The 25,137-nt window shown below is 36.7% G+C and overlaps 1 long non-coding RNA gene across 1 annotated transcript; it reads right to left on the bottom strand.

Moving 5' to 3' along the window:
- Window positions 1-8,496: 8,496 nt before the first annotated feature.
- LOC138240994 (uncharacterized) lies at window positions 8,497-24,668 on the bottom strand. Its single transcript, XR_011190174.1, has 3 exons — window positions 24,580-24,668; window positions 14,070-14,105; window positions 8,497-8,666 (listed from the first exon to the last, which is right to left on the bottom strand). It is a non-coding gene; the product is annotated as an uncharacterized lncRNA (long non-coding RNA).
- Between the last annotated feature and the right edge of the window lie 469 nt (window positions 24,669-25,137).

Here is a 25,137-nt window from a genome sequence, read left to right as displayed (position 1 = left end):
CAAGATACAGATACGGAAGTCCATCACCCTAGTAAATCTTGCTTTGTGCAGCTCTGAGCTGAAATGGAGAAAGTACTGTATGTATGTATTGGTTATTTTACACACTTTACTGATGACCCCAGTGTGAATGACAAGTTAATTATTTCTGATAACTGGTATTTCTTTTTCTATTATTTAGTTTTGTATCCCAGTATTATGAACTACACAAGTAAGCCAAAGTATTGTATATTATATATTATATAAGTTATATTAATGATTTACTTTGAATATATAACAAAAGGCAATGCAATTGAAGCACTAGCATTTGTTGCATTTTAATTAGAATAAATAATGTAATATACCATATCTATAGTATATTTTTTTCCATAGATTTGTGTTTGCAAAGATGTTTCCAGCCTACAGAATGAAAAGACAGCTGATTTTGATTGCATCTCTCTTGCGTGGAAGTATTACAGTGTGATTGTCTAAATTTGATTTTAAACGTAATATCCTAACAATTGAGTTTTATTTAAAAAAGACCGTGTGACATTCATAAAACAGAAAACAGTGAACAGGAGTCATGTTTTTTCACTAGTAGTATAATGTGTTGCATCACCTCGGAAAGAGAAATCAATGTGTGGACACCAAAACCCTCTGTATTTACGCTCAGAGCAGGAAAATATCAATTAACCTGTCTCTGAAGAGTCATTTTCGTCTGGCATTAAGTTTTAGTGTTATGAATTCCTTTGTCATAAGATAAGAGCACAAGAACATTGATGGGCTGGGCTGGGTTTTTTTTTTGAGGCAGAAACAGGGAAAACCCTTAACAATCAAGTTGTTCTCTCCTTTCTGAAATCTGAGGTGTAAGGTGTGGCCAGAAACCATCACTTCAACATAATGAGCACCTTCATCTTTAATATACATATTGTTTTACAAAGTAAAATACATCTCCTTCTTAAAATTATCCTCAACTAATTGTCTTCAGCAAGTACAAAAAAAAGTTCTGTCATCAACCTGTTATATAAATACAAACATATTTGTGGCTCACTTTTAAATGTGATTATATATCTTACTTTATAATTAAAACAACGGTATGTGCATTTAAACTATGTGGACGTCTTTTTCCCTTTATAATTGCTTTCCATTTATCAATGTAATTACTAATTTGTACAAACACTTCACTGCAAGTTGAGAGAAAGCAGTCCAGGTTTAGCAACAAAGTGTATAAGTTGAGTTCAATAATCACAGTTTCTACACAGAAAGATATTTTAGCTGTACCAAATAACCCCAGAAAGACTGTCCAGAACCACCAGAATATGGTTTTAATGCTGAAAATAAATTTCTTAGGTCTTTTCACAAAAAAAACAGAATTTGATATTGTCCACGGAGTCCTTTTGTTAGGAATTATGTAGCACAGTTTCGCTGAAATCATTGTAACATCATCATCATGTTGAGAGCAGTGTGCTTAAATTCAACTATGAGGTGTTGCAGCCATGAGACAAAAGGCTATGTGACTTTGACATCTATTCATACATTGTGTCCAGTTCAGACCTCTAGGGTTTATCTTTGTTAATGACATAAACTCACAAGCTCTACATGTTTTCCTTTGTTTAAGAAATGAAATATTTTTAAAAATGAGATGAGGATGAATTGTACAGATGGACTGTATGTCAATGACACTCTTACATTCATTCAGCAAAATGCTATGAAGATGAAATCATACATCCAGAAGAAGAGTTTAAAGGTAGTAACTCAAAACCCTTTGTGTCTGCCTTGTACTGATATTGCCTGGTTTGATCTTGGACCATAGTTAACTGGCATAATAAGGATAATCTTTGCTTTTACTGTTCCTCAAGGACAATCAACAATAAAACTTGCATATTGTCCCACTGTGATACCATATGTTTGATTTGTTTCAATAGTGGTTGTTAAATACCACTTGCCACACTTTTTCCATGATTTTACTGTTCAACTTCATTTTTCTCTGCTGTTGCCAAGTTATACCACAGCTCTAATACGGAGGGTCTGATTTAACAATTCAGTTATTCTGTCTTACAGCTATTTCTGGATTCAAATTCCATGAACCAAGGAAGATGTGGTTTGTTTTGCACTGTTTTTTATACATACATAAGACTGGATATCTTAGTGGATATCTGGTGTATCACTGAACAATTGGTGCTGATCTGCAACCAGCTCTGTATCTGGGTGTTAACAGGCCAGAAGACATAAGATAAGATCACTTTGATGGCCATATACAATTTCTTGCATTAGGAATTTGTCTTTTTGCACACCCTAACTTGCTCTCCATGGGACATACAGGCAGGGAGAGAAAAGCTTGGGGTCAGAGCACAGGGTCAGCTATTTATACAGCACCCCTGGAGCAATTGGGGGTAAGGGCCTTGCTTAGGGTCCCAACAGAGTTGGATTCTTCTGCTGGCTACAGGATTTGAACCAGCAACCTTCCAATCACAGACACAGATCCTTAGCCAAAGAGTCACCACTCTGCTCCCCAGCCACCCCAGCCAATGTTTTTCAAACTGAGGATTGAATCTGATACACCAAAATAAAATAAAGGAAACTTAACTTAATCGGTAATAAGCCTTCTGGCACAGTGAGGAGGGCTTCTTGATATTTTCCTGTTGTGCAATCAGATTGAGTGGCCTTAAAATGTTGTAGCAATGCAACAGATCTCCTGCAATGAAAATGATCAAACTACAAGTCTTCCAAACCTTCTGTCTGTATGTCCAAGACTTCAATTTCTAGATGTTATCTTCTCTTAGAGTTTGCTTTTGCACTGTCAGATAAACGAATGATGCAAACTGAAGGCTCATGAAGAGATCAGAGAGGAAGAAACACTCAAGGGTTTGTTGACTTGGGTAAACATTGAATTGAAGTGTGAGCCTCATGGGCTTGTTCAGGCTTATCTGCTGTTTGTCAATGTGACTTGCTACTACATCCACAGTGGAGAGAACACAAGCATGCCACTTAGGAAATCCCATGCTGCTGTCATTTACACTTGTGCTGAGGTTCTGTGTACACACAAGTTTATCTGAAACTTGAAGCTTCTGTTTGTAAACAACCTCACAGACAACACTGGCCGTAGAACAAAACCAAAAATGAATGCAGGCTTCTGTCTCATGCTTGTTCTTGGCTAATGTCTGTTCCAGACCAAGCAATTCCTACATCCATTGTCTGGCAGCACAATGATCACATCCCAGGAACTGTTTTCCCAATCACACACCATGCACACAGCCTCACTGCAGCATGTACTTCTGCTTCAAGAGAAAAGGACTTGAATCCACGAAGACACGCTGCCAAACTTTTGTCTGTCTTCCCTCTTGTGATATGCAGCATTTCCTTAGGGCCTGAATGACTCATGAACAAAAGATTAGCGTGCAGTCTGGCAGGAGACCTATTGACCCCACAAAGCACATCTACAAGAACTAGAAAATGCAATCCAAAATGTAGAGTTCTGTGCAAAAGACTCGGACGTCTTAAACACAATCGGGAGTTACGGTATAGCAGCTAGTTAGGAGAAACAACCGTTTAATCAAAGCCCCAACCACCAGTTTCTACTGTTACAATGGCTTTGTTAATAATACAGTTTAGTTTGGGTGGGAGAATCCTGTCATTAAGTTGATTGTCAATGATCAGAAACTCCAGAACAGTAATAACAACAGCTCCCGACAAACTATACATAAGCAGCCAATATGATTTCACATTACATCACATTAATCAATCAAATCTAATTGACTCATTGTCCTAAATTCCTCATTCTCTTCACATCCATTAAGTTAAACTGGTACTTTGTGTATTACATACTGTAACTCTAACCAAACAGAATAAACTTTGATTTTGACGACAAGGCTAAAATGTCTGTAGAAGATTGCCGTAGAATTGTTTCTGAACAAAGAACAGTGGAGAGAGCTAAAAGACCAGGACAATGCAAAATGTCAAAGACTTTTGCACTGTGGTGTATTTTATTCTATTTTTTCAATATTCCAGATGGATGTGCTGGCATGCTTATCTTTCATTTTAACATTTGCATAACACTGATTTGATCAAGCATATTTGATGATATACTGTATTTATTTATTTTTTTGTATTTGGCCGTTTGTCATATGTTACTTGCAATCTACATCACAGAAGTGCTTTCATGGTGTATAATGAATACTGACAATATTTAAATTTAACATTATGCATAAACTACATAAACCTCTACAGAATATGATTTATTTTAAGCAGTGATCTCCACAAGATAATAAAAGACACATGAAGATTAAACTGTTTCAACTCTGCTTTGAGATGTATGGTTTATGTAGTATTTCAGTGTTTTTAAGCTGATCATAAGGATCATTTTACAATATGTTCACTAAGATACAAGAGAGCAAATAAACAACGTGAAAAAGCATAAAAGCAGGTATTGATTATTCAGTGACATCTGACAATGTTCCTACTTTGACTATACTTATTCAATCTTTCTTTTAAAGTGTAGTAAATACAGCTCTTAACTTACTGAACTGGTCTGCCTCATTTTCCCACCTTAAAACCACATAATGCAAGACTGGCCTGCTCAAAAGGAAAATCCCATCATAAAAAGAAGTATTAACATATTGAAATGCTTTATTCACAGCCTTGTCTAGCCAATAACCCACAAAAGAATACCCAGCGCTCCTAATTAAAGATTTAATTGTATGTTGTCTGTCTGTTTGGTTCTGTGAAAACCACAGAGCCAGTAAGGGGATGTTCTTTCTCACAGAAAGATTACAGAGAAACACAGAGCATGTTGGCCTTTCAAAGCCCAACTCTTTCTTTAAATTAAAATGCAGAGGATACAGGTACTTTCAGAAGGTGATTTTTAAAGTCAAATCGCACATATACAGACAAGCCTCAGAACTCGTTTGTGGGGACATGAACATGATATGTTTAGAAAATGATTAGATATTTTAGCATTGTAGAAGTTGAAATCCTTAATGAGAAGAAGGTTTCTATGTCATTTTTCTGACATTTAAATTCTCTGCTCTGCTGAGTCACCTCTGACAATTGTGTTTTTTGTATAATTCAATACATACGTGATGTGTAATGTAAAACCTGCTGTATTGTGGTTCATTTATAATAAAGTTGTAAAAAGTTTCATTAACTGTAATTTAAGTCCATCTCAATTTGACAGAAGTTGCTTTCAGCTGTGAGGTTAAATCAGTGAGGATGGGAGTAGTTGCACACTGTCGTGTGTTTTTAAGTCAGGGTTCCATTCAATATTTCTCACTTTAAAATCCATTTTTTTTCTCAGTGTCATTCAGGCCTTAAAACACAACTGAAGGAGAAAGGAAATCAATGTGATCTGAAATTATGATGAATAGCATTTGATTAAACATACTGGTTAGTTTGCCCCAGTCAAAATGGATAAAAGCATTTCCATATCTCTCAAGACTCTTTAATAATTATGTTTAATCTAATATTGTATATTAATTTGTTAATTAATTATTTTCCTAGTTCGATCAAGTAAGTCAAGTTATTACTAAAGAAAGGTGGAGGACACTAGCACTGCCTCAAGCTATGATGCTACCAGTGGTCTCCTCCAGAGCTTTATGGTATAAATCAGCTATCAGCCTGCTGAACTTAACAGTGGCCAATTCATTCATCTTTAGGACTTTATTTCTTCCTTACAAATGAGGCAGATACCATCTATGGGTACATCTACACAGGGTGATTAGACCGTTTACCACATCAGAGGGACAGGGATGTCTGACATATTTATATATGCCTGTATGTACAGTATGAGTGTATGTGTGGGTGAGTGTCAAAATGCATCCTTAAAAGATTTGCTTTTTGTGTGGTACTTTCAAACAACTTACTCTCCCCCCTCTTTGTTTACTGTTATTAAAGTGATTTTTCAATGAGGCTCTGTCTGTATAAAATTCAATACAGTTTCACAACTTGTTTAGCTTGATGTGTTGCTGTCACACGCTGGGCATGTTTTCTGTTGTAATCAAGGCCCTTGTAACTTGTTTGTGAAATGTTTTGCTTTTATGTTGTAGATGTGCTATATAATTATAAATAGGGGGCATGCAGCCTGCGTTTGATGATATCGCTGTGGATTAAAAAAAAATCCCACTGATTCACAATTTAATTTCTTCTCTCCAACCTGCTTAAGTCAAATTGGTATTAGACTATCAGATATTGTGTTCATTAAAAGTAAAAATGCACACTTCAATTATTTGATTTATTTGTTGTTACAAAATTGTCATCTTGTCACATTTTTAGGGAGGATTTAAATAAAAATCCTTACACATTAGCTTTAGTCATGTATTTTATATGTTGCTTTGAAATCAATATAATCAGGTTTGATCAAAGTTGGGTTTATTTTCGGAACAGTTTTTGAATGAAGCATGAGTCTCAAAAGCTGTCTTTGTTCAAATAAATACTGTTTTTAAAATATGAATGCTGCTAACTTGAGATTTTGCTATTATAGTCAAAGTAATTAGGTTCTAAAGAGGGAGATAATAACCCTTAAACAATACAGTGCCAGTAGATATTAAGAACAAAATTATTTTATTATATAGAATACAAAGAGCAAAGATTCTTAAGGTATAATTCACCACACTGCCCAGGCATTTCTAAAGACTGAAGCACAAAGCGTTTTTATACTGTTTTTCCAATATTCTCCTGAGTTTGCTCACAAAATCCAGACTGCAAACCTAACGTCATTCTAGAAGCATTACTCAAGTTCAGCCCATGGGAACTGAGCTTCTGGTTGTAAACTGATAAGCATTTTTTGTAAACACAAGATGTTGAAACAAACACACAACTCCTTCATGTCTGTGAGTGAGTGACAATTATGAAGAGAAGGAAGGATACAGAAGGGTTGGAAAAATCACTACTTGTGATTTTTTAATAAGTGTAAAATCCATTTAGGATTTTATCATCCAGACTAAATAGTTCATAATTATGAATGAAGAAAAGTAGAATGTGTGTGTGAAACAAGCCTTCATGGCTGAAAATGAAATACTTGCTATTTAAAACGTTTCACTGGTCATAGTTTTCTTGTTCATTTAAACACAAACCTGAGCAGTAACCTTGCAAGCTCTTTCGTTGCATTGGGGTCTGGCTGCTGTTTTTAAAGATTAAAGGGCAGAAATACGTAATCAATCAACATCAGATAAACTTGGAGTTTTTCTATCTCATACCCAAAACAATCTATAATAATATGTTATTTATATAAAATGCAATTCTGATATTAATTATCAGGCAGTGATGATCCAAAAGTAATAACATTAGATACAGTACGTGGGGAAAGAGGTAGGGTTCAATGCAATGCATTTTGAAATGTTGCATCAAGTCAGTGAGTAGTCTAGTAGTCTTGCCAAGATTTATTTCAGGTGGTAGTATGACAGTGAATGCCATCATGGTGACAGCACTGGTTATAAACAGACACAGAGCTATTGTGTGCTTTCATCTCTACAAGCAGTGCCGTGCAGTTCATGGGGCAAATGCTACGACTTTTAGTGAAGAAGTGTTTTACTTATGGCAAACTCTTCGCTCACTAAGTTTATGAGATGTCAGACATTTCATATCACTACTATCTGATGGTTGTGAATTGTGCTTTGAAGAAACCTTTCTGAGGCCAACAAGATTTCAGAGATTTTTCTACAGTCCACTGCATCACTGAAAGCCATTCAGTGGAACCCTTTCTTTAAAAATGGTATATTTTAAAACATATTTTAATATGTTGTGATATTTATAATATGTACATACGGCAAGTCATTCATTATTATCCACATCACCAGTATCATTGTTGTTGTTTTCTCTGAATCTGAGTTTGTGTAAAATGTGGGGTCATTCTTTTATAACAAAAAATCTAAAAATAATGAAAAGGAAGGGGTAACTATACTCATCAAAAGAAAGCAGATATTAATGCAAAAAAGGAAATTTAGTAGACAAAAGCAACAAGTAAAAATAAACATTTCCAATAAAAAACATGGGAAGTGCAGTGCTTTCACAGCTGGGCATTGTTTCTGAACGATGACTTACATAAAGATGAAGAAGAAGACTTCTAGGTAGGTATATAATCTATCTATATATATATTAAAAGTCTTTTTGTACGATGAACAAAAACATGGAAATGCCAGTAACATCAAGGATCTATTTAAGTGGCTATAATTCCCCTGTCTTGAGATTTTGGGATATTTTCAAGCTATGAATATACATCTGCTTTGTGCCTTGTTTTTGAAATACTGCCAGTTTTATGTGAACAAGAACAGTGCAAATTGCACGTGTAGAAGTCGGCTGTGAGAAATTTTAGGCAGGTTTCCAGAAACACAGATCTGATAGATTTTCCATAATTAAACATCAAGGTTTAGTTACAGAAAAAAAAAAGTATAAATCCTTGCCACTGTGTTTAATGGAACAATTATCATGGCCAAGGGGAAAGAAAACAGGCTTCTCGATTGTAATAAGCATTAGCCTGCAGCTGCAACTCCAAAATCTAATAGGTGATTTGAAACTTGTGAAGGCATTGAAACAGATGAACAAATTCACAGGGGATTGATTCAGGCTTTCCCCCAATACCCACTGCAACATATTAAACCATGTCACTGTTGTCAGGTCTGCTAGGACTCCAATAAACCTCGACTGTAACTTCACCCCTGTAATGAGCTTCTGGAGAGCCGTTTTTTTCCGAGCAGCACCTGAAAACACAACAACAAAACACCTTTTGGATGAAATCTGTGAGGTTTGCTTCTGTCTAAATTTGTCTGTAAAAGGTCTGTAAACCTGCTCTCCGCCAGCTGGGATGCAAGAGAGCCGACTCTGCTCCTGCAATGAATTTCACAGGGCAATTATCTACTTGGAATCATGGGAGTTTAACAAACAAACACCAGCGCCTGCTGAGCCATTGCAATCCTGCGGCTTGTGGGAGATTCAGGAGCATCTGAGGCTTTTAGACAGATCAATTCTTAATCACAAAGCGCAAAGATTGAAGTCTTGCTTCTGCTTTAAAGTCTTTGTTAGCAGGCATTCGCATTTTATTTATTTGTATTTATTTTTTTTTTCCTTTCCCAGAGAAGGCTAAAGCTGTTTTATTGACTCAGCAGCTGCAAAATGTTTATGGCTTGTTAATTCATATTTACCCCCTTTACTTTTGCCTGAAATCAACAACACTTAGCACAGTTTGGTTACAGCCTGTCCAGAGCAAATTACAGGAGCTTACTAAGGGGATGAAATACCTAAAACCTGCAGAAAATCAATGCACCTTTGATTAAACAAATCATAGCAAATTCACGGTTTGGAGAAGTAGTGTCCAGACAGGAGTGAAGTGTATGCCAAATAAGCCACACTTGTTCAAACACAAAGAATTTATTTGTCAGATATAAAGATCCATGATGATTGCTTGGAATGAGACATTTTGCCGGACTGTCTAGTCAATACAATATTTTGTTACAATTTTCACCTATTGTCATAGAACAATGCCACATTTTCACAATGCAGTAATTATTTATCAATGGCTGTTGCCCAATTTTAAAACACATTTGAAATATCTGACTAACAGAAGCCATTGAAAAATATAAGTACATGGGCTGTGGCAATGAAGAAACATTAAAAGCATACATAATGTTTTCATTTGAAAATTAAAATAACCAGTTTAGATTTGACCAGGTACAGGTCATTGCACAGGACAGGTAATTTCAGGATCTGCTTCAGGTTTATGTCAGACATGATGTTGAAGAACCATTCTCTTGTAAGAATAGCCTTTTTCTTTCATGTTCATTCATGCCAAAATCCTTTAGTGCGGACCTTAACCCTTGCCATTAAAATGGTTCAATTGTAAGGTTGATTTTCCTCTTTCTTTAAAAGATATTTAAGTTTTTAACAATCCCTTTTTGAAACATTTTCGTATAATAATAACAGCGATTTGTCCTCTTTTTTCTCTTTCTTGTATGCGAACCCAGGCAATTATACATACCCTGCATTGTTAATCTTAAAGAGCTAGGGAGCTGAATCCCTTTCCCACTCAGACATCAGACAAAAATTTAAAATATCATTTTCCGTGACAGGATTTTGTGCTGCATTGAAAAAAATATGTCTTTTACACCTAAAAAGTCTTGAATGTTTTTTTGTTTTCATAAAAACTACTTTCATTTTTGTTGTAAACAATAACAAAGACAATGTATTACATCCAGAGAATATTTCATCTTCACATTACAGAAAATATTGCATAATGAGACAGTTTGTGAAGGATTTTCTTTCAGTGCAAACTTCTGGCGCGATTTGGAGTTGTCTTAAAAAAACAAAACAGGGAAGTGTTTCGACAAAATGTCTTGGTATAAAAGCAAGCCTGAAATAAATGCTAAGAGTAAGACAAGAGGGTATCTATAATTTATGGAAAGGTGAAAATCTCTAAGCAAAGTTACAATCCACATACTATAAGAATGAACATGACTTGAAGGCTGTGTTTCAAAGGAGGAAAGAACACAAGTGCCTTCAGGTTAGATTTCAGCAAGGACAGGGAGGTGTCCACTTTAACAGTGACCAGGAGAGAAGTGATGGAGTACACACAATGTCATCCCCTGACTTTCTATCTCACTGGCATGGGCGTTGTCCAGAAGTTAAGGTTCTTTCACAGATGGCCAGCTGGGCATGTACAATGGCCTAAATCGCATCCCACGCCATAACTATGCTGATGAGCCCACAACATTTCACCAGGGCATGCTAATGGTTCCACTGGAGCTGGACAGCACTACAGCCAGATCATCATCTGGACACTGTAAGAATCTGGCGAAATCTTCTTACAATAAAATACACTGTTTTGAAAGGCAGGGTGTGTGATATCATTATTTCACACTTACCTTTTGGTCCATTTTAACATTTCACAAACATTACTTACTGTACATCAACATATATCCTTTAAATATCCATTCATATAAAACTTGGATGATGAACTAAAAAATCATAGTTAAGATCTTAGAAATTTTTAGAGTGCTTCCTGACTTATAAAGTGATCCGTCAATTTAACCTTCATAAGCTAAGAATATGCTTTTAATGTGTAATTACGTAAGGATCTTTTTATTTATATATAGTAAATCCTTTTATCCCTCTCTTGTTCAAAGTTACAGGATGTGTATTATAAACACAGAGGTGTTTGTGTTTATCTACAAATTACTGCACGTTAATCAACATTATGCTTTTCCCTTCTTATTTCTAAGGAGAAGAATCCATTTCTTCAGATGGAGGAGCAGTCAAAAGGATTTGAAGTCAACCCTGCTCATATAGAAGTCCAAGGGAAGGGGAAATTAATGGGCGAGATTGTTATTAAGGTGTTTCAAGGCAGTATATTAGCACGGATTGCACCTTTTCGGTGTGCCGAGCTTGCAGTCCTTTCTGTTTTTAGCTAATATTAAACTGATATCTCCAACAGCTCCTTCGGTGTTGGCATACTCAGGAAACTGACATCGCTGATGATTTAAACATTTTATTTTTGAAAAGCCATTGCCTTTGTCAATTAATTGCCACAGTTACATTTGTTGTAGGAAATTTCGACAGAAAAAAGCAAAGCTTCTCTGGATGTGGGGTTTTACACTGCACTAGATCAATCCCACAACCAGTAAATGGATATTATTAAACAGCATGGGGTAGTACAAACTGGGGAAGAAAAACTTGTGGTGTGCTGTCTTTGAGCAAGCTTTGCTTGCATGCTGTGACAGGCCAATTGTTGACGTGCTTTTTCATGCCAATCTGTAGCTTTTTTCAACCCTGGATACCATGGCAACCTGTTCTTAACAGGCTATGTAGCTGACAAGTCTCCCTGATGGAATTGTCTGGTTCCGTGATTGCCGACTCTTAAAAATAATAAAATAGGATGCGAAATACTTAAGGACATTGAGCATTCAAATGATTATACATTGGTCAGTTCAGGTGCAATTGTCTTCTGAATGCCACTGGAATTTGCTTTCATTATTTTTTTTTGCACAAAAAGTGCAATATATACATACAATATATATATGACATTTCTATTTCTTTCACCTGGCATTACATTTGCTTGTTTTGTTTTTTAAGTTTTAAATGTGATGTCTGCATATGGACTGTAATACACAATGAGATGCAACATGCAGGTAAAGTTAATAGTACATAAATGAGGAAAGTTATTGTAAATGCTGGAGCTCAGACCTGGATTCTCATTCCAGGGAGAGAGACGGGGAACGGGGTCTGACCCAGGAGCTTCCCCACACTGGAAGGTGGATATTGTTACGACACAATCACTTTGAAGCATCATTTAAAAAAATGTTTTGAAACAATCGGGATATGGGATACGCCACCGTGCCTCCGTAAGACATTCTTAATGTCTTAGCTGGTCTGCAGTATGTGTGTGTCTCGAATTTTAATATGCTTTGTTAATGACACTTGTGCTGCTTAAATGATTGTATCCCTCTGTTGTACTACACCCTGTTTGGGGTCAGTAACACATCATTGTCGTGTTTGTTTTACAGCATCTGAAATTTCATTAAACAAAGTGGGTCTGTAAAGTCTGTCATTCTATATGGAATTCCTATTTAAAAAAAAACATACAATAGTAATTCCAGCATCTTAATCAGCTTTTTAGCTGCAGTAAGAGCAACCCCTGAAGCTCTCAAATATCAGCTTGTTGGCTTCACTGTGCTAACAATTTAATACTTTGCCTGGTAACTAATACCTTCTGTACTATGAAGAGATTAGAAGTGCCTTAAACACAGTGAGCATCCTAATATGTGCAAGATAGTTTCTATCCCTGCAGCTTAAAAAGACAAAAGAAAGAGCCTGTTCATGTTTCATCTGAATGGATTTAAAAATTGAAGTCTGCTGCCAATTGCCTCAATTACTGTGAAGGAGGAGTCACGGTATATTTTGATTATGTTACCTAATGACACACATCACCTAATATTTGTCCAAGACGCTGTGCACTCCTGGACACTAAAAACAGTAAAAATTGCTCAGCTCCAGGCAATTTGAAAAGCCAGGTGTGAAATTAGCAACATAATGTCACCATTTCTTCATATAGGCATTACCTATATTGAAACAAAAATGAAACAATGATGGTCTCTAAATAATTTGATTTCTAAGTACTGTGCAGGCGGCATAAATGAGAATAAATATTGATAATCTGCTTCACTTTGGTTCACGATCTGAATTTATGGCATAAACTGAATGCTAAATAACATTATCACAGTGTTCTGCAAAGATTGGAACTGCTGCTGTCTAAAAGGTTCTTAAAATTACTCCTAATTCAGATTTATACAGAATATCATTTGAAGATAAATATGTTGTGCTCTTTTATCACACCATTAAAGACATTTTGCATTTTTATTCCATGCATAAAACATTTGTCAATGAGTAAGTAAAACTGAACAGAACGCACATTAGCATCATTTTAGTTTTTAAGCTGTCATGAACAGCCTGGAAAAATGCTAAGTTACTATTGTTTAAATTCTGTCATTTTATAATGTTTTAGAAGTTATCTATCCTGTAAAATTGTTAACTGATGCTAAAATTGACTTGTAAGTATTAGGACAATAGCAATTCCAGAGCAACTGGGATTTTGTCAATGCAAGATAAGTACATTTTTCACACTACGTTTATAAAGTGCTTTGAAACTGTTTATAGCTGATGGATGGGTGCATTTTCCACTCAGAGAAACCAATGTTTTTGTACAGGGAAATGGCTTGAAAGCTGACACGCATGAATGCAAATACCAACCCTTCTCACCAAGCAATTTCACTTCTATTTTAAAAGCATAAGTGGCAGAGTTGGAAAAAGTATTCCTTATATTGCACATAAAAATACCGGGTATATAAAACAGCCGGAATAACGTTTCATTTAGTTGCAAAATACTGTAGTACAGTCAAGAAGAACTAAGTGAAAATAATCAGCTTTAACGTGCAATGTATTCTGTACACGAGCCATTGTTTCTTTTTATGATTAACAATCATCAGAAAAAAACCCACTTAAACATCAGTGCTGAAGACACAGTAATTCAGATGTATGTTGCCGTTAATGTATGCAGATATGAACGTTGATATGTCACAGTACTCGTGGAAACGATGACATCACTCAATACACACCCTTGGAGGTCCATATCTCTCTGCTGCGATTTCACCCTGTGGAAATAATTTAAAAAAAAAAACATCAGAAAGCTTACAAACCGAAGGAGGCCATTCGCCCCATCTACTTCAGTTGGTTGCCAATAGCTAAGTAATCTAAGGGTCCCTTTGAGGCATTTCTTGAAGGAATACAGGACATCAGCTTCAACAACATGGCTGGATAGCTTGTTCTAGACTCCTCTTTGTGTATAAAAGCACCTCCTGTTCTCAGGGTTAAATGCTTTTCTTCTTAGTTCTCTGGTTTGTGTTTCACTGTTGATTCTGAAGAAGTCCACTGGGTTGTTTAAGTTAGTGCTTCTGAGGATTGTGAACATTAGAACCAGGTCCCTTCCTCGTCTCTTCTGTTCAAGACTAACAGGTTAATTTCTTTCAGGCTGCCTGTATGGGAGAATCCTTTTAGAAGTGTTAAGCTTTGAGAACGTACCTGGTCGCCAGACTGACTCAAGAACAGCAAATTGTGTTTTGAAACAGGGTGACCACAGTTGCACACAATATTGTAAATCAAGTCTTATCAGTGCGTTGTATATTTTTAACATACCATCCCATGCTTTAACTTCTAGTCTTTTAACTACGTACCACGACATTTTATTTGCTTTCTCTCTATTGCTTGCCTGTGTTGTCTAGAGGACAAAAAACAACCTGTCGAACAAAGACATCTATGTCTTTCACAGGTTGCTTCTACAGGCTCAGTGTTTCCCGTTTATCCTTTATGTTTCTGCTACCTGCATGTAACACCCTGCATTTGTCTGCTTTAAATGTCATCTGCCAGGTGTTTGCTCAGTCTTGACGGTTTCTTAGGCTGTTTGAATTTCCTTTGTTGCTTCTATGTAGCTGGTGTTGCTAATACTTATTAAATGTTTTTTTTACTCCTCATACAGTATATTTAATTGATTTGTAAAGCTATTTTGGTCACTACGTTGTGGGCTTTGAATTACCTACCTTGGGTATGTATCCGTTCTGTGCTTTAAGTAGATTATTTTAAAATGAGTGCTGAATCCATTACACAGTTAAATGAAGTAAGATTAATATAAATATACCATAAAAAACAGAAGTGCTTGTTAAATATAAATTGTAAATAGTAATGTTTAAATATAGTTCAGGTGGGTAGCTGCGTCAGCATTTTTTCAGCATGGAATAAACCTATTACTTATTCCCATGTTTAAATATAGGATATTTCATTAAAATATTATTGATGAAGTTACATTATTATGAATGTTTAGGAAAGAACACCAGCCATTTTATTTTATGTTTCCCCATGTCAATAGATATTGAACTACAGACAGAACAGGTCCCACAGTTTTAAAAGGTAAGGAAATTCACCTTTGTTACGTGTGAATCAGATAAACCACAGCTTTCATGTGTGGTGTGAATACACAACCTCTGCTCTTTCAGGACTGTCCAGCTACATCACGGCATGCTTTTTTTTTCCAAAATAGAAAGGGGGCAGATGCCATTACTGTTGAGCGGTGTGAGAGTGCATTGTCCAGCACACAACTATAATGAACACTTTAATTCATCTGCGTTTCTTTAAGTGGATTAAACGAAACGAAGGAGGACAATTAACAGCGGAAAGCATGCCACCCCGCACTGTTTCATACGAAGTGTCTAAAGTCAGCCCTGAATATAACCTATTCAGATTGCACCTGGAGCAATGCTGAGCCTGTGGGACATTTTCTTTGTGCGCTGGTGTCGGCAGCAGAGCGGGGCGCGAGGCTCGGCGCCTGCGAGGAGAGCTGGATGGGAGAAAGGAGGATGAATCCCAGCAGTTGTCAGTGAAAGATGGATTTTCAAGCATTTGTATGAGAAGGGAAGGCTGATGACAGACCAGAAAGGCCTGGCACTAGAGGCGCAACAGACAGTGGTGTTGTAATCTGCGACCGGCAACGTACCTACAGTGGCCAACTTCAAAACAAACAGCATTTGAACAGGCAGACATGACATAACATTCCTCTACAGTACATGGTTAAGAAAGGCCATCATATTAAGAATGAAAAACATGTGTCCTTAAGATAAGAAGAAAACCTCATCTTGTCTGGAATGAGACAGAATCTGGTGATGAGACCCTTGTATTGGCGGCACAAACTCTTGAGGGCTCACTTCCAGCTGTTTATAATGCTTCCATTATGCTCACTAGCCTGCGAGAGTGGTGCTGGGATGTGATCAATCAGATATTATCAAAAACCTTGTGCTCTCCCTGCTCGCTTTTCCTTTTTAAATATTTCACTTTTTCTGTCTCTGGCGAGCACGTTTCTCCAAATGTTTTTTTTCTTTTTCGTGATGGAACGTCGTCAACTGCCAGCACCACAGCTTTAAAGAGGTAACTCATACCCCTTAATATACCCTCTGTGTGGCGTGACCGAACGTCAGGGGGACTTTGCTATTGCCATCCTCCATGGAGCTAAATTATCACGTAAGCTTCTGTTTTCAAAGAAGGGGGAGGGACTCTTGCCATTGCCCAGCATGGTATACCCCTTTTTGGGAGTTCATGACTTCATTACTTGGAAAAGTCTCCTTTTGTTGAAGATAATCTTTTATGAAGACGCAAGAAAAATCAAATTCCTCGTTTTGAATCAGCAGATCATAGTCCGCTGACCTTCCTCTGCTGGTTTCCTGTCAATTTCATGTTGCTACGGTGCTTGCACTGTGCCAGGAGACAGGCAGTTTCAGTAGTATTTACCAGGAATCCACCAGAGACAGGATATCAAGAGATCTGAACAAAGCCATGCTACTTTTAGAGCCCACTGGACTAATAAAATGTTAATCTAGAAGCTGACAACACCATTTAAGCGTGGATAAAATGACTTATATAATTAATGTAATCTAATGATTAATTACAGCCATACTCTTTATCTCCAAGGATCTCAAAGTGCTTTATATATAGGAGGGATTGAACTCATTTAATCTACAACTGAAGTGCAACTGCCACCTACCCGTTTAGGTGCCTGTACAGCACCTCAGGTGGAAAAGGGAGAAGCAGCTACACCAATTGAAACACAATGACTTAAGTGAGGCCACACTGTGAAAGCCCAGAGTGGAAAATAGCCAGGACACCATAATTAGCATCTCTACTCTTCCAAACGTCATGGAATTGTAATAGCTGGAGTAGTTAGCTAAACATCACATCAGGAACAGGATCACTACACTTTGGTATTGGACTAGATATTCTGGTATAGAGAGATGTAAGCCATCTACTGGTCTACCAATGGAATTTACAGTATTTTTCCTTATAGCTCTCCCGTCCGATTACTGACTACACTCAGCTGGGTCTTCTGCTTTTTGCCTTTTTATGTTTTATGCTTAGATTTTTAAAACTTTTCTGTTTCCAAAAATGCCATCTGCAATGTCTGCTTGGCAGAATAAATAGTCAGGACTTAATTTGCTTATGTGAATGGATCAGTCAATAAAGAAATGAAGTAAATTAACGGGGGTTTGGAAAAAGATTATTTGTGTGAGTCCTTTTTAACCACGTGTGCAAATTAAGACCCTGGGCTAATTTTCTTTGATTTTTTGGGTGAAACACTGACTATTTCTATGCTAAACATGAATTTCTGAGAAAGTGTCATTATGAAAAAAGCAGTGTCTGCAGTTCAACAGGGGAAAAAGTGGTCCTCCTCAACCTATCTTTGTGTGCTTTGATAATGGAATTTAAAAATGAAATTGCAATATTAGACCAAATTAAAATCAATTTGTTTGAGTTGAGAAAAAAATCTTCAGTGTATTAACTTGGAAGGATGGCAGTGGAATATATTGTATAAATCTGAAATTAAATTTAGAGAACATATATTGTTAACTGCTGTAAAAATCCAATGTCAAGTAGTCTTAACAACACTCACATTAAATTCAATTTAATATCTGCCCTGCTGTTCCACAATATTACCCTGCTCAGGAATAGAATTTTTATATAATACTTTTAATTTATGCCTGATAATCTGGATTTCTTCAAAAGAAAGCTTTAGAAAAATTGTAATACAATCAGCTTTATTTGTCTGACAGGTACTTTCACGTATGTATGTGTCACTTATACTTTAATTTAAAAACTGATAATTAAAATGCCCTGTTGAGTCCCTGTGCATTACTCTCTTTCAATTCATTTATGAACAACCTAATTCTCATGTTAAATAATCACCCAGAGAGCTTTTTATTTAAATATTTTGGAAATGTTATTGTTAATGTTCTAATTGAGTGCTTTCTTTTTGCTTTCTGATCTTCCTCTCTGTAGGTTTTAGCTGTACCAAACTTTGCATTAATCGATGAAAATGACAGAGGTAACAGATGAATAAATTGACACTGGAGTGGAAAAACTGAGCACACTCTGTTCTTCTAGGTGTTGGAGATATGGGGGAATGTGGATTTCCATTTTTAATATCTGCACTTATTTTGAAAAAATAACAATCCCAATGCGCACTGACAAAATGAGAGAAAAAAGCTGTCATATCACACCTCATGTGAAAGCATTTTAACATTTACATATCTCAGAATGATAGAAAAAGTACTTTTTTTGAAGTATAGCAAGGGACAATGCTCAAGGTTCACTGTAACACACACTGTTTTTTTTAAGTCAGCAAGAAAAACAGATTTTTGTAGAACATTTTTCACAGAACTGTCCAAACAAACACCGTGGTGATAGAAAGGACGACAGCACCTGCCTTTTCAGACCATTTTCAGACTCATTTGTGACCCCTGTGAAGCAGATTGAGCTTTTCCAATATTGGAATATGCAAGGCTTAATTTAATATTTAAGAATATATAATCTAGAATATGTATGGATGTAACATTTTAGTACAGGATGTTGGCAGCATCAGTGTCTGAACTGAACATCACATGTCATTTCTACTTTTTATTTGAGTTATTGTTTTTGTCTAAACATGAATCTTTGCTGATCATGCACAGTGACATACCCATTGTCTTTCATCAACAGTAAATAGGATTTCTAAATCATTGAAAAAATTGTGTTCAATATATAGTATCAGAATGGCTCTTATGAAGAATAATTTGAATACATCCTTTTGGCTAGCACAAAAAGATCTTCAACTATGTAAAATATTAAGAATAAGGAAATCCGTATTAAAAAACTGGTATGATCTATTTGACCAAATCCATTTCTAATTTCCCACTTGCCTGGAGGCAGTACAATAGTGTCACCTACACTCGTAATAATTTTTACTGGGGGGTGGGTAAATATTTCTATTGAACAGATTTTTCGCAAAACCTGTTCATTATCTGTTCTGCTTTCAAAAGTATCGGTTGTACATTGTGAGGTGGGTTATCTTAGAATTTGTACTGTAGACATGTAGGCTCACGTGAACATCCGTCCATGTTTTTCATCTTAAAACTTTTTTCTAATTTATTTTATTTCTTTTTACATCTCACCATAATCCCTCGTTATTATTCACAGATTCACACACACAGCTTCAGCAATTAGCATAACAGCAGAGAGCAAATTAATAGTAACTTCAATAATGTTAGTCCCTTAGGAATTCAAGTGATAATAATGCAGCATTCAGCTCTACCAATAAAGTATCTTTATCAACCTTGGAAAGAAACAGTACGATGATAAAAATAAGATCTTGCCACAGAACTACACAAGACCTGCAACTTATTATTACATGATAAAAAAAGCAATATCTATAGAACCTAGAGCAATTACTGTATTAGATTGTTTTTACCCAGAAGCAATGTCAATATTGGTTTCTCCTCATTCCACTTTTCCCATCACAAAACTGATCTTCTTCAATGCAAAGTATTGTCACCAAATCCTTTAAATATCTGCTTTGAGCATTGATGCCCAAGGCACTAGGAGGTAATTCAATTTTTATCTAACACCTTTAAAAAAATAGCCAGGTGGCGGTTAACTCAATTACTTTGTTGTGTCATTCATTCTCTCCATCTGTCAGGTACATAACGAATATATGTGTTTAAGGTTTCTGTTGACCCAGCAGAATTTAATAAGGCTGGATCAAAAAGCTACCAGCCACCAAGATAATTATTTGTGCATAGGTGTTCCAGACATTTATTTAAAAAGTGAGAAAAAAAATCAAGTGTGAACATGGCTGTTAGTGGCTCTAACAAATATTCTGACAGTATAGGTTCAGAATTATGTTGTGTGAAACTTGTTTGAAGATGTTTAGTCATTAAACAGAAAAGTTTGGTTTATTTTCTCTTTTCTAATTAGGTTCATATATTATTGATGTAAATAAAGCAGTGTGATGAATAAACATAGATGATTTTACTTCCAGTAATGCAATAAATGATAGAGCAATAGTTGTGTTCATGGCTAAGATCACTCATTTCATTTGTCAGATCTGTAAAGGAGAGGTGAGGCCTTGATTTACAGTAAATACTGCCTTGCTCCCCATACACCAGTTCAGCACACATGGAATACTGTAGCTTGAGAGTACACTTGGCTATGATGCAATCTTTCTGATAGAGGTACTGCTGATATAGAGTACGACACAAAGGTTTTTTAATGATCATCAAATGGAACACTCTTTGCTCTTGTCCAGTCTAGATATTGCATGACCTACATTTCAGAAAATCTATTTCCAAAGAAAGCATACAGTTGGCTAGGATTAAATCAAACCTCCAGCCTAAACACTAATTGCAAAATATAAGACCAGCATTCAATGGCATTTTTTTGTCTCACAGAGTTTTCTTCTTTCTTTCTACAGACCTGATTCAAGGTATTGACAAAACCCAACCGTTGGATTACTTTAAGATCAGCAGTGAAACAAAAACGCAGGGACACAACAGGAAGTTATGAAGATGTATTTAGGATCGGGAATTAGAGGCATTTTTTTACACAATGGGTGGTGGGTATCTGGGACAAGCTGTTAAAATGAAATTCCCTGGGAAATTTCAAGGAAGGATCAGATAAGATCAATATAGTGTTAGCAGCCAATTGCTTATATTCATCAACATCAATTTGTGATGGTTGGACAAGTCAAAATCTAATATTTTCAAGACAATACCTATTTTAAGCCATCTGCAAGAGAAGGCTGTTCAATCTATTGGTGACTGTCAAGATATCTTTAAGTATTCATGGAAAACAGAGAATAAAATGGTTAAGGTACTGCCGATATTTGAATCTAATGTACATGGTTCTGTATTAATGAAAGGAGAGATAAGGGTGTTTTGCAGGGCGCACAAACATTTTAACCCTCAGCAGCAGTCTTCCAGTTTAACTTCGTCAACAGTAATTTGGCAGAGGGAGTAAATAAGATCATAATAATGTTTACAAACAAGAGGAGGCCAACAGATTACATTTTGGACCAACCAACATATGTAATTGGTAGGCACTAATTGAGCACAGAATCTCTTCCAGAATTTTCTTAAAAGAAACTTCAACAAAATGTACATTAGCTGGGTTGCTCTTTCCATACTCCCACAACTCTGTATTAGCAGTTCGTCCTGTTCTCAGTTTTACCAAGTCGTTTTTACCTGTGTTCATTTGTCTGTGTTTTGGTGTTGATATTGAACTACTTCTTTGAGTTCACGTAGTACCGTACCCTTCTAAGGTTGTCTTTTCTGTTCAAAAAGTAAAAGATGCGGTTCTTTTAGCCTGTCAGTGTAACATATTCCTTTGAGGCTGGTAATGTCTCTTCTTTAGACCGTTTTTAGAGTAGCCATATCTTTTGGAATTTAGGGACCAAACATTACTCAAATATTAGTTATTTGAGTTCCTCAGTCATTGGATTCTATGCCCTATCTATGGCCTCCTTTACTTTTGTTATATTTGTGCAGCATGGATGATTCACATGTTCACACCTTAGTCTAACTGGCTTCTGCATCAATCATTACAAGCAGGAAAGAAAAACTGTTTGTAAATGTGTGTACAACACCAAGTTAAACCACAACATCTATATTGTCATTATCTATTACTTATTGACCTTAAGCAGCATATACCAAATTACGTAGATTTTCTTCATCTGATGAAATTCAGACACCGAAGACCGAGGATGTGACCCTCCATAAGCAATCCATCTTTTTTCTGTTTCATTTAGTGAACTCAAGATCAAAGTTCCATCAGACATGTAGAGTTGCTGAAGATCACAGTAAACTACACAGTACCTGATATTGCTTTATCAACATCCACCTGCATGTTACTCTGTGTGAGAGATGGGTAGTGCTATGTTCAGTTCCATTCTAGTGTTTTATATAGTACACGTACACTTATTTCCAAACAGCATTTATATAAAAAGTGTTGTAAGAGTTTTACTGTAGCTTTCAAGTGTCACGCACGGGATGGAAATGAAAGCACTAAGTCTTGCTTTGGCATTTAGTTGTACATTGTAAGTCTTTTGGTGGTTTTATAGTAAAATGTTAACGTTCTGTTGCAAAAATGCCTATGCAGAACAAACACAACTACAAATCCCTTTTCAGGGTGCACCATCCTTTAACCTCTCTGAACACTTCTTTGGTGCAACAGGTGCCCCCAGGAAGTAAAATAGAGTGAGGCCGGTTTTGGCTGCTTTATGAGATACATTTGATGCAGGAAATGCCGCATACACAATATTCACGGATTACATCCATCGTACGCGTGGAGTACTGCACAGAGCGCACATTGGGAGCCTCTGTTTGATGAGGAGCTGCTAGGAACCAGGAAGGGGGCAAAGGCGATCCGTGTGAGTGAAACTGAGCCTGCTCCTCTGGGGACCCACGCATGCATTCTGTAGTGCAAGCGTAAGTATTGAAACTCCAACAGCAGGCTAAAGTGCTCTGTTGGCACATGAATGGACCTAATGGAATTCAAATCATAACATGGAGGTATGTGCAGAAGAATAGCTGGGAAAAGTAACTGCGTGTGCAGCATAGCATGAATTGATACACCGAAAATAGAATGAAACAACTTGACAGCAACAACAACAGAAGCATTTTATTTTAAAATGATAGCCTTGACCTGCTTGTTGAAACTTTAAAATATCACGAACAAAATAATATAACCAAGATAGACCTTTGAAACGTGATCGGGATTTGTATTACTATGGGTAGATAATGCCAATTGAGCCACAGAATGTCATGCCAGGGCTTAGCCTGGTTTTAAGTCCTGGAGCAACCAGATAGCGCATGAATTCCCCACCCCCCTCAGTCCATCACAGCTCCCAACTCCAGCAAAGTTGGTTCCCACTTTAACAGCTGGGCTATGATACCTTACAACAATAGTGTCTGCAGTGGGGATTTGAACCTACAACCCAGCTGTTATGAGCCCAAAGACCTACCCACTACACCACACTAGTCTGCCCCCTCGCCCTCACTGTAATCCGCAACAAATTCCCAAATTTGCCACTTCAGCCTTTCCAGAGTACAAGACACAGGTTCTTCTGTAGAACTGGGTAGGAAATGGATATTTTGTTAAGCAGCACGGTGTAAATATTAAATGGGAAATGTGTCTCTGCTGCTATGCGCAACTTTGTCAGTACAGAATACTTTGCACAATGTCGGTATTTTGATAAATGCAAGCTGTAGACCCCCAGCACGGCTGTGAAGGATTCATAAATGGGTGACTCAGACCTTCATCTCAATCCTCATTTATGGCCCTTAGCTTGTTTGGAACCCTGAGGCACTGTTACCAGTTCTCATATACTATATACAAGATCATCTTTCCCTTCCCGTTGGACTAGTTAGTAACATTCTGCAGTTCTGGAATTGGAAATGTCCTCTGCTGTAAGTATCTGCATGACAGTTGTTGACTAAAAATAAATCTGCCCACATATCATATTTGCACCCCATCAGATAAATTCAAGTTTGAAAGCTTTCTATGGAAATAAAGTCTCTCCTGCAGCAAAAGTGAAATCCTCACCACAATCAAATCAACAAATTATTTTCCAGAAACAAATCTGGAAAAGCATTTAAAATGATCCATATATCTAGTGTGGATGTATTAATTTTATTTAATTTTGTTTGAGACCTTTTTATTCTAAAGAGTTGTGCAACATAATAGAGCAATTTTCAAAGAACACTATGAGATCTATGACAGTATGACACCTGAGTAATAGTATTTGCAAAAAAAAAACATCTTTCCTAAAATTTATGACCTAATTTTTTTCCCCTTCTGTATCACAGAAATTGGTATCCACGAACCTCAGTCACATCTGTATTGTTCTATATGCTGCTTCATGTTATCATAATTTCGTTTAACAAAATGCAAAGGCCTCAGCGATGTGATGTTGTACCTAAATCAGTTTGCAGTATACCCATTTATCTAGATTGTTTCTTTAGAACTTCCACGTGATGGTTTAAGGTTCGCAAAGTAAATAAATGCTGGCCGGTCCTTCTGCTGTAACCTCGGCAGAGGTAGAGACTCATGATTGCTTCAGTTTCATTTCATCCTTCCCATTTGTCTTTGGGTTGGCAAAATAACCCCCTCCTGACCCAGAGCTGAAGAGTAGCAAGTGAAAAATGCTTGTGTCTGGTGCATTAATCTGCATTAAAGATGTGCCTACTTCATTGAAATTAACGCACTGATTATCTGTACCTGCTGCGGTGGAGATTAGATGGCAACAACTTGACAGATGGAATCCCGAGGTTGAGCACGATATCCAAGGGCTGTGCTGTCCTCATCCCCATTTGCAGTATTTACTTTGTTAGCCTGTGTGGTCTTGCTGTACTGCAAGCTGTCATTGCCAGATAGGAGGGGTCTCAAGCACCGAAAGATAAAAAACAAACACTGAGTTTTAAGTGCTCAGCCAAAAGAATTTTTTTAAGCAAGCGTATCAAGGTGCCTTTGTCAAGCTCGTGTTGTTTTCTTTTTTTTTTTTAATTTTATTTTGGGCCGTCTCCTTTTTTTCTAGCAGTGATTTTTGCTGCTGGTTGATAGAAATGAAAATTTTTGCATCAGTTTGTTTGGCTTAACCTTGTCACTCACCGCTATGCTGCAGGCAGGATTGAAGAACACAGAATTAAAAAAAGAGAGGGAGGGGGAGAGTGATGAGATATAACTCTGCAGGATCTAATTACACAATGTATGATGTTTGGTTTAGCAACTACAGAAATGCTTTGGTTAAACAGCCTGATTGATTGTAATAATCCTGCT

The sequence above is a fragment of the Lepisosteus oculatus genome, chromosome 8, assembly GCF_040954835.1.
Source record: "Lepisosteus oculatus isolate fLepOcu1 chromosome 8, fLepOcu1.hap2, whole genome shotgun sequence".
Classification (NCBI taxonomy): domain Eukaryota; kingdom Metazoa; phylum Chordata; class Actinopteri; order Semionotiformes; family Lepisosteidae; genus Lepisosteus; species Lepisosteus oculatus.
This window is presented reverse-complemented; position numbering and strand designations above follow the sequence as displayed.